At 40.6% G+C, this 15,233-nt stretch overlaps 1 long non-coding RNA gene across 3 annotated transcripts in view; it reads right to left on the reverse strand.

Moving 5' to 3' along the window:
• Positions 1-540: 540 nt before the first annotated feature.
• Positions 541-15,233, reverse strand: part of LOC309374594 — a 21,946-nt gene continuing 7,253 nt past the window's right edge. For all 3 annotated transcript variants that reach the window (XR_014170637.1, XR_014170638.1, XR_014170639.1), the window contains exons 4-5: positions 6,066-6,120; positions 541-1,846 (exon numbers count right to left, since the gene is read on the reverse strand). This is a non-coding gene — a long non-coding RNA (uncharacterized lncRNA). The remainder of the gene's footprint in view (positions 1,847-6,065; positions 6,121-15,233) is intronic.

Below are 15,233 nucleotides of genomic sequence, written 5' to 3' on the forward strand. Positions count from 1 at the left end.
GAGACAACTCCCACACAAATCACTCTGGGGCTCAGTCACTCAGCGTCTGCTTCCAAATTTGCTGTTGCCGAGTCTGAGTTCCGCCCCTTCCTCTTCCCACATTTAAAGCCCCACTTTCGCTTCCTTTCCTGTTCATTAATTCTTGCACACCTACACATCATGGGATGGCCTATTTCTGGTGGCCCTCCCTCGGAGTCCGAGCTTAAACTGTCAGTCTGTGTCTTCTCCCTTGAACTCCACCCTTCCTTCTCCTTGTTCTCAGAGCTCAGGCTTCTACTGCAACTAGGCTGCTTTCCCCTCGTTCCACATTCCTGCCTAATTACCTCCTCCTGTCTCTCCACGCTCTCCCCCTCTGTCAGCAATGGGACGCAACTGACATCCAACTTGAATAACTTTAAGACATAATTATGACAAATTCATGGAGGGTAAAGCCATCAACAGGTGCTGGCCATTACAGTCATACCTCATGTTACGTTTGCTTCATGTTACGTTCTTTCAGGATACGTCCCACAGCAACCCAGAAGTACCGGAAAGGGCTCACGCATCTGCAGACGTGCAAAATTATGTCATGCACATGCACAGAAGCAGCAAATCGTAACCCACGCATGCGCAGACGTGCCACTGCAGGTTGCACTCTTTTCATGTTGCGAACGGGCCTCCGGAATGGATCCCGTTCACAACCAGAGGTACCACTGTACTACCTCTTGTGGGAGAGAATTTCATTGTTTAACTATGTGTGTTATGTAGTAGTCCTATACAGATGTAACAGTGTTGAAGTATGGGTAGCAAAATCACAGCTGAGAACCTCAAATCAAGTATATGACTGCCACCCTTCTTTGGAAATTAAACCAATGCCCAGACTTTGACGTAAATGGAGTCTCTCCTTCACTAAATATCTTATGTGACCAACATTAGCCAATCATATGAGAACTGCTCGAGAACTCTCTAGAATTCGGTTACCAATCAATCAAATTCAAACACATAGTAATGTATGAAAGCGTTTATCATTTCAGTGAATTAAATTACTATACTTTTTGTACAGTTTGTTGCTGTTGTCAAGAGAATCACCAACCCCACGTTCAAGCCTTTCCCTCAGTATGCCATGTTCTGAAGCCTCAAAACAGGTATATGTATGTTTACTTCATTCTGTCATCGCCTTATTACATATATACCATCACTGCAAATCTATACAACCAATAAATCTTTCAGAAGTTGCACCAATATAGGAAAAGCTCTCTAATAACTGCTTAAATATTGACAGCCATTAAGAGAGCCACAGCACAGTTAAAAATCTTTCAGTGTTCCTGGAATATATTTTCCTCTCTCGGTATTCTATCCGCTCAATTCTTTTGTCATCTGTTTCTGCCATATTTTGGCTTTAGTATTGCTGTTAATTAGAGGTGACTATAGTTTGATTAATTGCTAACATGTGTCACATATGCACAATATGAAGAGCTGCAGTCTAATTTTTTCCACTCACTGCATGCCTGAATTCAATGGATTTAAGCCAAACATTTCTTTTTAATGACTAAAGAACCTAATCTTATCACAGTGAACAATGTGGATGTAATCAAAATAAGACACTCTAATCCATTCAAAGTGTTAAAAGTTCACAGAAGTATGCAATAACCATGGGCCACATTTCACAATTGCAAGCTGGATCACAAGGGTAGCAATAGAGGCCATCTGAGTGCCCTTCTTCCTCTGTTTAAGACTCTGTGCATTTGCTTCCAAGTTTGCGCTTAGCTTTTTGCAGCCTCATGACTTGCTTCTCCGTGCTCCACGGTAGTTTCGATTCCACGTGCAACAGCTCTTGGCGAGCCTTCATAAAGCTCACAGTGAATACCTATAAGAACACATACAGTGACCATTCACTCTGCACAGTGGTCTATATAGGTGTCATCCTCTATACTCACAAAGTTGTGGTTTCTTGGTTTTACTTGCAATGCCCTCTCTCATCTGCACCTTTGTTCTACACAAACCAATTTACTGTCACTGCTGCTGCAAAGACCTGGGCTAATGTGAGGGACAACTAAGCATGGGATATTTTTCTTTTTTTTACCTGTAAAATTTATATCCAATCTTCCTCCCAAAAGAGCCCAGGGCAGCAACAATTTATTTAATAATAATAAAAATCCTATTCAAACCAGTTCTTCTTCAACCAGACTTTTGGCTGATTGATATCCAATGCCCCTTTAAATGTGCTATGGAATGGGGGATTATTAGGTTGTCTTTGTTCTTCTTTGTATTATGTATTTTTTTATATATTGTAATTTTATGTTGTGAACTGCCTTGATATCTACGGGTGTAGGGTGGAATATAAATTTAATAAAAACAAATAAATGATGTGACCAAACCACGGGGGGATTCAACATTGTGCTCTTTTGATTGTTCCATTAGTGTAAGCGTTTCTGCTCGCTAGACAAAATGATTCCCCTTCTCCTCACCCACATGCACTTTTCAAGGCCTTCTCCTGACCCTGGATTTGGGTGAGGTGTCAGGGTGGAGAAGCCCTGTTGTGCTAAAGGAATGCCTAGCACTGGGTTCCACTAGCATGCCACATTAGTTGAACCTGGGCCAATGTTTCTGTACAGGCCTGCTGAAATGGGGAAATGCTTGGTAGGCATCTAAAGGAGTAAAGTAAAGGTAAAGAGACCCCTGACCATTAGGACTAGTCATGGCCAACTCTGGGGTTGCTGCGCTCATCTCGCTTTATTGGCCGAGGGAGCCAGCGTACAGTTTCTGGGTCATGTGGCCAGCATGACTAAGCCGCTTCTGGCAAACCAGAGCAGCGCACGGAAACGCCGTTTACCTTCCTGCCGGAGTGGTACCTATTTATCGACTTGCACTTTGACGTGCTTTCAAACTGCTAGTTTGGCAGGAGCAGGGACTGAGCAACGGGAGCTCACCCTGTTGCGAGGATTCAAACCGCCAACCTTCTGATCGGCAAGTCCTAGGCTCTGTGGTTTAACCCACAGTGCCACCCAAGTCCCTTCATCTAAAGGAGTACAGTAATGTAAATCATGGAACATGCCTAATGTCAATAGGCAGGGAGTTCCAAAGGAACACTAAGGGAATGGTTCCTAACAAATGTGGAACAGACATTTTGTGGCACTTGCAGAAATGCAAGTTTTACAGACCAAAGTGACCAAACCAGCAGTTATGCATTGACCTATCGGTCCCTCTAATAGCCATGCATGCTATGGTGAAAAGGAAATGACTCTTTGGTGGATGGTGGATGGGCACACAGTCTCTATGCTACAATAGATTGTAGTGGGTTTTGTGGATTTGAATATAAACCAAAAAGGGAACCAAAGTTCTCACAGCACTGGAATTAATGTGTTTTGTTTCAACACACACAAGTGTAGACCGTTGTAAATAAGATCTGTACTAGAAAAGTTACACTCCGAGAAAAACAACAATAGTATTTCCATTTTCTGGTTCTGGCTTTTTTAAAAAAATGTACGGCTTTTATATTATACAGCCCCTGGTAGTAAGTGAAATATAATTCTAATTAATTTTTCCTATGGCTGTATACAAATCAATAATTGTAAGCATCCCAAAGGAAAAAGCACGCTACATGGTCCTCCAGGTTCCTAATGAATGCAAATAAGCTGACCTTTTTCTGACAACTATGAATATTGTTTCACAATTTTACCACTAAAATTGCTGCAATCAGCAATTCATGCTGCAAATCTGGAGCCAATAATAGTTCTAAATAACTATTCATTGTAGCAAAGCAGGATGTGAATTGCCCCTCAACTGTTCCAAACTTCATGGAGTTGGGGTGCACAACTGAAATAACTCTGAGGGCTACTTTCATGTGTCTATTAACTCAAGAGAGAGGGAAAGCATTTTGTTACAATTTAAACCAGCCAGATGGAGGAGCCTTTGCACAGCAGAGGGAGAAACTACATCTCAGTGGCAACCCATCTGCTTTCTATGTAAAAGGTCCCAGGGTCAATCCGTAACTTCTCCAGGTAGGGCTGGGAAATGACTGGTGTCTTAAACCCTAGACTCTGTGACTGGCCAATGTTGTCAGTGCTGAGCTAGGTGGACCAATGACCTGATTTGACAGAAGGCAGCTTCCTATGTTCCTGTTTCTACAGCTGGCTCTTCCTTCAGACCTTCACTCAATGCATGAAGGGGTGAGACCAGGAAGGTGGGCATAACAACAGGGTGGCACCCCTGCTTCCCCCTTAATCATGTGGAGCCCCTTCATGGAATTAATGGGGTTTAGTTAAACCAGGATACAAAAGAACTGGGATGTGGAACAGAATGAGCCATGGAACTATAGAGAATGGGCTGTGCATAGTCATCCCTATATTTCCCATCTTCCCATCTGTTTTGTTTTGGTTTTTCTGAGGATCTTTTGGTGCTATCAACCATGGTATCCTGTAGGATTGGCTCTGTGGTGTAGAAGCTGGTGGCATGGCGATATGCTGGCTTCACTCCTGCCTACTGAACTAATACTAGACAACAGCCCTGGAGGACTTCTGCTTGGCCCCATGGCATCTATAGTATGAAGATCTGCCAATCCACATTGTCCTTTATGCTCTTTAACATCTACCTGAAGCCGCTGATGAGTGGCATATAGATGTCATCAATATGCTGATGACACTCAACTTTTTTTCCTCTTTGTGACCTGAATCAGGTGAGCCTATCTAGGTGAAAAACTGGCACTTGGATTTGGTAATGGGCATGGGAAAGTTCAATAAACTGAAGCTGAAACCCAACAAAAACACAGATACCATATCCAGGACTTAGGGGCCCAACCTGTTCTAGATATGGTTGTACTCCTCTTGATGGAGCAGGTCTGTGTCTTACTCCTGCTATTACTGGATTCACCCTTGTCACTGGAAGCCCAAGTGGCTTCATTGGTGCAGAGTCCCTTTTTCAGTTCCAGCTGGTTCACCAGCTGCAGCCACTTCTGATAAGGCCTTCTCGGTAGTGGTGCCTGCTCTGTGGAACACGCTTCCACCACATGTCAAAGGAAAAAACAACTACCAGACTTTTAGGAGACATCTGAAGGCAGCCCTGTTTAGGGAAGCTTTTAATATCTGAAGGACTATTGTATTTTAATATTTTGTTGGAAGCCGCCCAGAGTGGCTGGGGAAACCCAGCCAGATGGGCAGGTTATAAATAAATTATTATTATTATTATTATTATTATTATTATTATTATTATTATTATTAAGATAGGCTTTCCACACATTCCATTTATAGTCATATAATTGTTCCCCCCCCCCCCCGAGTTTTGGGCATGCTGCCACATACCAAACGTCATTATTCAGTTAGTGTTCTGGAATAATGTACTTTGTGTCTGCAGCAACAACAACAACAACCCTGCCTTTCTGAAATACCCAGAATGGATCCCAATTTTTTCATTCTGGTGGCATGTGTACAAGCAACATCCTAGCTTCTGTATAGAGAGGAAAGGATGGGCAACTGTGGCTTGGGAGACATCTGTTTTGAACAACTTCCCTCTGTCCATTTGCAAGCTCAGTTTAGTGGAGAGATGTGGCAGGCAGAGATGATGGCCCTGATTCAAATGGCAGCAAGCATTAGCTGCGGACAAAATTTCATCACAATAGCCAGGTTCTTCATAGCTGCGTCAGACACCTAGTTCCCCTTCTAACCTTCTATACCTCGGGAAGATTTGGATTCCAGAACACTAGGCATGGAACACAAAAAAGACACAAATGCTCATAACTCTGACATTTATGAACTGGATGAACACGAGGGTACATAAAGGGTATGACTACAGCTATGGAGCTGTCCTCAGTTTAGGCGCAACCTGCCATTAGTGTGGTAAGGAAAACTCACTCTTTAATAATAGCTATTTGTGACCAAACGCATGGACAATCAGCTACAAATGCACTCTTTAAAAGGTTGAATCAAACAACAACTATACCACTATAATTGGTAAGTGCAGAAAGTCCCATAAATTCTAGTCCAATAGTGCTCTCCACCTCCATTTAGAGTCAGATTGCAGTATTGGTTTGAGTGGCAAGCCCAAATCCCTGCCTGATAGCATTCGACAAGTCATTCCTCAGCCTAACCTACCTCACAGGATTGTTGTGAGAACGCAACGAGGCTGATGTATGGTGCTCCAAACTCCCTAATAAAAGAGAGGGATGCAAATGTGATTGATTAAAAAAATCGATGAGAGTTTTGTGATTGATTTGCATAGAAGTGGATTGTACTATAATTGTCATACATTTCAATCAGCAATATTAAGTAACCAGCATGTTATTTTAAACGGTCCTTTGTATTTAACAGGCAATTTTCTGCAGGCAGTTAGCCTGGGAGCAGTCTGGAATAATGCAACAGAGCTTTGATTGAATCAAGCAGGTATTGCTTCGTATACCAAGGAGAAGCTTTCTGCAATATAATACATAGGTTTTTCTCTCCAAAAAAGCAGTACAAACTATGTGGCACAGTACAAACTTGTAAATGTACCATAGCAACAAAACAAAAGAGAGGCTAAAGAAATAAAGATGAAATAAAAGCCTAATAATACACATCTAAGAGTTTAGCACACAAAAGCTGTCTGGTAAACTGGAGAGAACATATATAATTCTGCACAAAAGGCTCACACTGAATTAGACATTCAAAAAAGATTTTTTTAAAAAAGATGATATTGATTTCATTATAATACTGTAAACAGTTTCCCTGTTGTTTATGAAAGTTGTTGTTTTGCTATAGAGCAGCATCACATTCTCAAAGTTTCCTTGAGACAGATTGGGCTACCCTACTGAAGCGTACTGGATCAATGAAAACAAAAGAGAAATTTGACTAATGCCTACTGTGCATATGACACATATGATGTTCTAAACTGAGCTAAACAATCTTTTCTTGATGACATCTCAAAAGATACCTCAACTCTCTAATACTTGTAATTCTTTCATGTTCTGAATGAATCCCTACTACATCTCACTCAATATCGATCTTTAAGCCATGTCTCCCAATCCTTTTCCCTGTGTGGTCACTGAACAGTATAAAAGTTCAATAGGAAGATCAGCTGCTCATCCACTTTTTGCTAAAGCAATTTGTATTATGGATTTACTTTAGCAGTCTACAGTGGCAGTTGCTGTTTTTACTATTTAAATGCTTTGATTATCTGACCTTGCTTACTTTATCTTTTTAAGCGCTGTGCATGAGCTTTAAAAGTTGATCAATAATGAGGGATTCCTCCACCACATTATGCAGAAATCAATCCCGTTTTGGGCTATTTGTATTTCACTCTTACGAGTCCATCTGTCTAGGTTAATTTTATATTTTCTTTTTCTTTCTTTCTTTCTTAAGTAATTTGGACCTGTCTTTGCAAATAGACATTCCTGGGTCTCAACGGAATCCAGGAACTATGATTTGTAGTAAGTGTGTCAATGGAAGAAGCCTTTCAGGAAAGTTGTGGAATCATTTCCTTTACAGGATTTTAAGATAAGACAAGATGAGCATCTGGTTGGTATGGCCTAAGTCAAGGGATTCCTGCTGCCACTGCAAGCTGGACTAAAAGACTCCAAAGATTCCTTTCAACTTTATCATTTTGTTGCATCTGGAAGTATTTTGGAGGACAGTGGGGTGGGGTTTTTTTAAAACAGAAATCTAGCATTTAGAAATAGTAAAGATTTTACTGAGTTTTATCACTGTAAATGGTAGTTGTACAATCATTTACAATTAAAGCTCTGTACTTTGGCATCTTTCCCAAACAAACGCAGATGTGATGCTGTTAAGAAAACAGCAGCCATGGGGATTGAGACCATGGTGTGTGGGAAGGGGGATTTTAACCCTTTGTCCTGGTGTGGTTCCAACTTAGATTACCCAGCTTCTATTTGCAATGGGACCTTTCCTGCAAATAAATGCAAGTAGCAGGAGGAGGGGGGTCCAAGGGGATGTAGCCCCCACCCATGCCATGATCCCAATTCAGACACACACACCCCATACAGCTGCTATTTATTCTAGGAAAAATAATGCAATTAATGACAAGGAATAATTGCATGTCTATTTTGGTCCAGTGATATATGCAAAACAAAAAGATTGCATTCAAAATGTGATTGGTAACTTTCCACAAATATGTGATTGCATACTGTACTAATATTCAGAGCTCTTTTGTTTTCAAACCCCTCAGTGTTCTTCCTTTCCCAATCTACTCAGACCTCTCCCATTGCTTCAAGCCACCATCAGTTCCCTCTTGGTGTCTCTCCCTTCTTGCTCCTATGCCACAGACACTGTAGGACTTGCTCTTTTGCTACCCTACCCTACCCTGACTTCATACAAATCCAGAATTCTGATGTGTCAGTACAAATCATCCAACGGGGGCTGCACTCTGACTTCGTTCAAATCCATGATGGTGATGTGGTGCTACCGATTCTCCACTGGGGGGTTGTGTGATGACTATCTAGTGCAAATATAGTATGCAGAGAGAAACAAAATGAAATCTATGAAAGAGTGGAACTTTTCACAGAACCAGTGCTGCAGATAAATAGCCAAGCCCACGGAATTGTTAGATAGGCTCTTTTTCTTGCTTTAAGGATGGGAGAAAGGGACAACACCCTTATGTTGCCTTCAGAGGTGTGCATGGAAGAGTATCTTCCCATTCCGGGAAACTGTGCACTACTTCTAAAACCCATCTCTGTTATTTAAGAAAGAATGAGATGGAATTTTCATAGCAGTGTGCATAAGAGAAATTCCTTGCTCACTTCCTTGCAAGCTGGGCAGGGAATCAGATCTATGGACACTTCTACCTCTCATGTTACATCTTATGACTCCTGCCCTGTTCTCTAGGCAGAAGTAGGCAGCCCATGTAGCATAGGGGGAAATGCCAGGAAGGGGGGCATACTGCCATACTGCCCAAAATTCAAAAAACATTGGCCCCATAGGGGAAGCCAACATTCTTTGGTTTAATTGACTGCATCTTGATTATGCAAGTGATTTTTCTTCATAGCCATCACTATCATGCTCACAAAAATTGCATTCTTATTTTAAGTGATCTGTGCCATGGTAGTTAAATTAAACTTTCACATTCAGATCTGATATTCTTTTCCTTATTCAGGGGCTGGGGATAAACTGGAGTTGCCCATCTTTATCATGCTTCCCTCAAAAGCTTCCAAATTGTTGCTGTTCAGTCGTTCAGTCGTGTCTGACTCTTTGTCTGACTCTTTGTGACCCCATGGACCAGAGCATGCCAGGCACTCCTGTCTTCCACTGTCTCCCGCAGTATGGTCAAACTCAGGCTGGTAGCTTTGAAAACACTGTCCAACCATCTCATCCTCTGTCGTCCTCTTCTCCTTGTGCCCTTAATCTTTCCCAACATCAGGGTCTTTTCCAGGGAGTCTTCTCTTCTCATGAGGTGGCCAAAGTATTAGAGTCTCCTCCAGCACCATAATTCAAAAGCATCAATTATTTGGTGATCAACCTTCTTTATGGTCCAGCTCTTACTTCCAAGCTTCCAAATACATCTTGCTAACAACAGATGGCTTCACCAGATTGACCTTGTTCTGATCCTTGCAGTTTTTGCTCTTGTTCTATGGGTGCTAGTGCTAATATTTAAACTGCCCAGTTTTATCCACAATTTAAAGGGAAAGCATTTATTCCACATTAGGTTAGGCAAAAGGCAAAGTCAGCCAAGTATATTGTGCATGATGTAATTTAATTGATGTAACCACATGATGTAATTCTTATAGCTTGTTCCTCGTTCTAAGCAAAATATAATGGGAACAGATGCTAAAGTAAAGTTTTGCTGATGGAAATATAGGCATGCAAATTAATATGTATATAATTTATAATCATGGAGCTGATTCCATGATTGCATCAGTTAAGACAGCTCTGTTTAAAAGGATTCGTATTGTTTAATGATGGGGTCTCTGTATCATTATGTAACCCAAATGACAAAAAAAGCTGTCTGAAATTAATTTAAGATGGGTTCTGCCTCAAACGTGTTGAACACAAACCACAGATTGAATTGTCTTTGTATTTTTGGATCGGCTGTGAGTTCCCTCAGATTCATTCCTTCATATATGTATTTGTTACACAAAATATCAATTTGTCTCATGAGATTATAATTCTTCAATTGCATGTGATCTGAGCATAAATTCAAGCTTTTTAGACTGTTGGTGTTCAAAGTGATACTGGAGAAGATTACAGGTGATAGTTTGGGACAAAAGGGTGACAATATCAGGAGAATCAGATTTCATGAGCATATATAATGTTCATTGACGTAAGGATGAAAAATATTAGGAGAATGCATAATGACATTGTAACCATGAAAACAATTTTTTAAAAAATGCTGCATGCTGATTTGATAAAAGTATGATGGATTTCATTATGGCCAATGGAGAAAGATCCTGTCTTGTCTTCGTAGCTCCAGTGTGAAACTCAAATGCTGCTTCTGTGAAATTTCAGCAGCTGCTCTACTTCACTCTCTAACATTTTGCTGCTGCTAATTCCTAAATATGGCAAAGGAAAGACAGTTTGGTTCCCCCTCCCTCATAAAACGATAACAATTCATTATATAATAACTAAGGCAATACCAACAAAAGGGGAACGGGATTTTATGGGCAGCACATAAGGAACATTTTCAAAAGCTAGCACACAATACACTAAATAATAAAGTGGTGTTTTTTTGCTTTTATTTTTTCAATACTCAGTTCCTTGAAAGCTGAACAACCAGTGTTATGGGGGATTAAAGAATTTGGCATATAAAAGACCTGTTAAAAATAGCTGCTAAAGATCGAAAACAGCTTTCCCCAGAGGCCACGTTTTACATTTTTCAATGTCTAGCTCCTTTAAAAAATAATAATAATAATAAAAGGTGATGAAGAACAAAGCCAAACTCTAGTGGGGCAATTCACTTTCTATGCAAAACTTTTTTGCTTGCAGTTATTGATTGAAGCCAAAAGCAGCCATACGTAGATCAAGATAGGAGCTACAATAAACTGGTTAGTTGATGAAATTGTTGTGTCTAAAAATCATATGTTCCTTATCTGATATTTCCCTTTAGATGTAGAAATTTTTTTTGGGGGGGGGGTATCAGGACGCTCTGCATAAAGTGTACGTATCACTACATGCCCAGCCCTGAAAGAGAAAAGTCCATACTTTATTCCTCAAGTGGGTAAATGTTAAGAGAGAAGAATCCAAGTTTCATGATGCAGCAGCACAAAGCTGGGAAGTGAAAATTATGTTGCAGCAGAGTCTTGAAAATATGACTGTAAAAGTTAATCAATAAAATGTCTATTCCTGTCTATTCACTAGGGGCCCCAGCTGCATAGCTTCACACAATCGATACTACAAATTATTACGATTTCCAGGTTCCCACTGGACATTCTGAACAAATCTTTCAAGTGTAACAGGCTTACATAGTGGGGTTGTTGTAGCTGAGCTTGCCCCCCCTTTCAAACTTTACATGTAGCTCGTCCAGAATAAGTGGTAATAAAAATCTTAAAGCCTGTGAATTTTCTACAGCTGTTAAATATTTGCTTTCTGGCCTACCTATGCCTTGTTGGGTGTTTTCTTCATTTCATACTACATCAAATAAGGTAAAGCATTACTTTGTACTCATGTTAGGAATTCGCATTGTGGTAACAATAGAGGAGATAACTTTGCACATGTTGCTTTTACACATGTACAAACATGCCACACAATTTGAAATAGATTGCTGAACGGAAAACAAAATGGAATAACTTCTCACCTACCTGTCCTCTGCAATCTCCATATTTTTTCTGCAGACCCACCCTCCCTGCACTTGTCCGTTCACCATACTGAAAACCAAGTTCTTAGTGAGTTTCAGTGTTGGCACAAAGCTCATTTAAGTTGCTGCAGTTAGGGCTGCTAAAGCCAGTGTTACCATTCTCCCAGGACATTACCCTGACTTGCAAGGATCCCCCATCCATGCTCATAGCATGTCCTTGGCTTCTGTACATCTTCTTAGCAATGAAGCAGGTTGGAGAGGAAGCTTTCTTCCAGCTAGGGCGTGCCCACCTCTTCTGCTGTAGAAATGGCCCTTTATAATCTCACTGCATGGATATGGGGAATAGCTCCTCTCTAGCAGTTGCTCAGACAGTGAACCTGATACTCCCATAGACATTGCAAATGCATAGAGCTTTGGGATGAGAGAAATGTGGGAGCATGAGCTTTGCTTCATGACTAGCTGCTACAGGGAAAAGGTTTCTCTTTCTTGTTGCAGCTAGAATGTAGTGAGATTATGGGTCAATGTAAATCAGGGGTGAATCCAAAAGTGTCTTCCAATTTGGGAGGTCATTTTGCTACATACTGTCTCTCTCTCTCTCTCTCTCTCTCTCTCTCTGTGTGTGTGTGTGTGTGTGTGTGTGTGTGTGTGAGAGAGAGAGAGAGAGAGAGAGAGAGAGAGAGAGAGAGATATCTCCGGGAGTTCTTAGAAAATTCTCTTTTGAGAAAAAGCTCACTTAATATTAGTTTTCAACTCGTATTGGTGGGTAAAGGACGGAATGGGCTAAAAGGACTAGAGGGAGTTGCTTCTTAGAACAAAATATCAATAAATATAAAGCCTGTATCTACATGAATGGCAAAACTGGGGAGGTCATGTCCCTGACTATTCTTTAGCAGAAACACGAATTTTACCATCAGTTCAGAAAGAGCTCAGAAATGAAAAATTTCACAGAAAATTATTTTTGTGAGAATTATTTTTGGCTCTCAGCCTTAATTCAAATATTATAGCCTTAACAGCCTCAAGTAGGCTGCTAGTAATGAAAGAAATTCTCCTGGCTTTCATGTGGTAGGTAGTAACACTTGAAATCCATTCATCATATGGCTTGCGCTAGCCATATGGAGAGTCTACGTGCCAACAGCATGCATTTCAGGCTGCATAGGTACTGGTGTAGAAACTTCCAAAATGACTAGAGAGATCAATTTGATGAATAGCTTTCAAATGCTCTAGGTTATGCAAATAGTATCATGAACCAGTGTTTCAGGCAATGTCTTCATGGTGGTTATAATGCTTTGAATCAGCCTCATCAAACAGTGGAAAGATGACAACCAAGTGGAACAGTATCTGCTTTTCATGTGGAAGGTCTCAGGTTCATTTCCTGGCATGTCCAGGAATATCCTCTGGCTGGGAATGTCCCCTGCCTGAAACCCTGGAGAGCCACTGTTGGTCCGTGCAGACAATAGTAAGCTAGATGGACCAGTGATCTGGCTTAGTAAAAGGCAGCTTCCTATGCCCACCACAGGATGTGATCTGAAATCAAATTAGTGCCTCCATGGTTTTTGAAATGACTACTCACTGCGTGAATATAAGCAAGCATTTACTTACCAAGATGTACATACAAACATGTGGAAAGTCGTTTGTCTGTAGCATGCTGCCCAATCAGAAGATATATTTTTTTCTGTGGAAGTGCAGGAGTGGTAGAATTCTCTGAAGCAATTTACAGGGCAGTCCTTGTGGCCAGCTTACCAGCTGTTTACCTGAACACCATAGCAATTTCCCACTTGGTCAATGTTTGTCTATATCCACTTGCCATGGCAAAGGGAACTGTGTGTGACCACAGCCCACCAGCTGCATTACCACTGCCTGCATAAGGCAGCCATGTGTTAGTGCTTCTAAAGTCTGGGTTTTTGCACCAGTGCTTAAGCCTGAAACAAGGTGTTGCTAAACACACATGCAAATGAGATTCAGCCAAAGTTGAACAAGCTCTCTACACAACCTCTTAATTTGGCAAAGAGAAGGACTGACCAATAAAGTTCAATGTCAAGTCCACATTTGCAACTTTAGAATTATGACTAAATAGATACCTTTAGTTCTTAAATGGGTATGAATCAGTTTAATTGTTTAGTTTATTTTAGATTAAACTGGGTACTTCTAATATGAAATGTCATGTTATAAAGTTTTGTTCTACTCGGAACTTCAGTTTCACAAATGAAGACTGGTCTTCTTAAAGGGAAACTGAAAAGAGCAAAGTGGCATAAAGGGAACAATGCCACAACTCAGAACTAAGCTGAAGGTTCATGCAGAAAAGTGGGGTGCACTGTCTGTTTTGGTAGTAATTGTTCACATGCCTTTCCAGTAAATGAACAACTTATACCTTTCTAGTAACATTTTCCCTGGATATGGAAGCTTTGAGTAACGTGGTGGATAGATTTACCTGCTTTGTCAAGTTCAGGGGTATCTTTGTTTTCCACTCGTAACATAGAATTAGAAAAGTACAAGTGGATTGTGTGGATATTTTGAGCTTCTCTCACACAGGATGCAAGGATACAAAGTCACCTTACATAAGAAGCAAAAGAAACAGGCAATGTAAGTGGTCTTACCTTGTGGACCTATGGGCCTCCAATAATCCACAATAATGCCATCGCAACTATTGCAAAGTTATACCTGCCAAACATACTTCTAATGCTTGCAAATTTACCTTTAGATGTGGCTGACATGGTCCCTTTAGGATTCCAGGATCTCCTCATAACATTGTTATATTAAGTGACAAAAATGTTTCTTTTTCTTACGCACGTAGAAGAGTGTGTGGCAAAGCAATTGTTTGGGATTCTAAGGGCCCCTGCCAGTCTCATCTACAGGTAAATTCCAAACAAACAATCATAACCTTGCTAGGCATAGCACTCCATAATAGCTGTGTGACAAAGTTTCATCATTTGACATTGCGGTGGAATCAGAGATGTAGATATCTCGGGAGAAAGCTCCAAACCTCGCTGCAACTTTCGTATTAATAAAAACCTCTTTGTGATTAAGCCATCACTTCAGGAAACGTATCGTAGAACTTTTGAAGTTCACATTTAATTTGTGATATCGAAGAAAAAAAAGACCCAGCCTGAGAGAGCTACCTAAATTGAATGCACAATGTAACAAATTCAGCAAGAAGAATGCATTATTCAGAGTATTTACATATAGTGAAAGAGACAAAGGCATTTAGCTGAGATGAATACCTTTCATAACATTCGCTTGAAAACTGAACAATGAATCAATTTATGATTCATAAACATGAAAAAACTCTTTGAAAGTTTTCGCATTTCCCTTAAAGGGAGGGAGAGAGAGAGAGAGAGAGAGAGAGAGAGAGAGAGAGAGAGAGAGAGAGAGAGAGAGAGAGGGAGAGAGAGAGAGAGACTTATTAGGATTAGGATTTGAGTTCATTTTAGCAACTTCATATGTTACTCGTTACTCAGACTAGAAGCTCAAACTCTTAAGTTTGCTTTAATTTGGGAGCGTCTTGCTTTGAGGCAGCTTCTTGAACCAAAAAAGACAGACAATAAGAG

This window comes from Podarcis melisellensis (genome assembly GCF_964234715.1).
Source record: "Podarcis melisellensis genome assembly, chromosome: 7".
Taxonomy (NCBI): domain Eukaryota; kingdom Metazoa; phylum Chordata; class Lepidosauria; order Squamata; family Lacertidae; genus Podarcis; species Podarcis melisellensis.